The sequence below is a fragment of the Myotis brandtii genome, unplaced genomic scaffold (genome assembly GCF_000412655.1).
Source record: "Myotis brandtii unplaced genomic scaffold, ASM41265v1 scaffold1213, whole genome shotgun sequence".
NCBI lineage: Eukaryota > Metazoa > Chordata > Mammalia > Chiroptera > Vespertilionidae > Myotis > Myotis brandtii.
The window spans coordinates 340,952-341,423 of NW_005354228.1; positions in this window are offsets into that span (position 1 = coordinate 340,952).

A 472-nucleotide genomic window follows, 5' to 3' on the forward strand; every position below is an offset into this window, starting at 1 on the left:
CACCTGCCTGCCTGCCTGCCTACTTGATCACCCCTAACCCCTCTGCCTGCCTGTCTGATTGCCCCTAACCACCTCTGCCTGCCTGATTGCCCCTAACCACTTCTGTCTGCCTGTCTGATCACCCCTAACCTCCTCTGCCTCATCCAGCATCCCTCCTCTGGCTGGTCACAGGCACCCGGGACCCAGGCTTCCCTCCCTCTGGCCAGCCACAGGCACAGGGGACCGTGGGCAGGTGGCTTCACCGGGCCGCAGCTGTCGGCGCCCAGGACCACAGGGTGGGCAGCTTATCCCTCTCCCGGGCCACAGGCACAGGCGCAGCTGCTGGCGCCTGGGACCGCGGGGCGGGCGGCTTGTACCTCTCCTGGGCCACTGCCTCGCTGGTCCCTATTCCTCTCTTCCCAGTGTTGCATGTTTGAGCCATTATGGCATGAGGGTGTGACAACCATTTGCATATTAGCTCTTTATTATATAG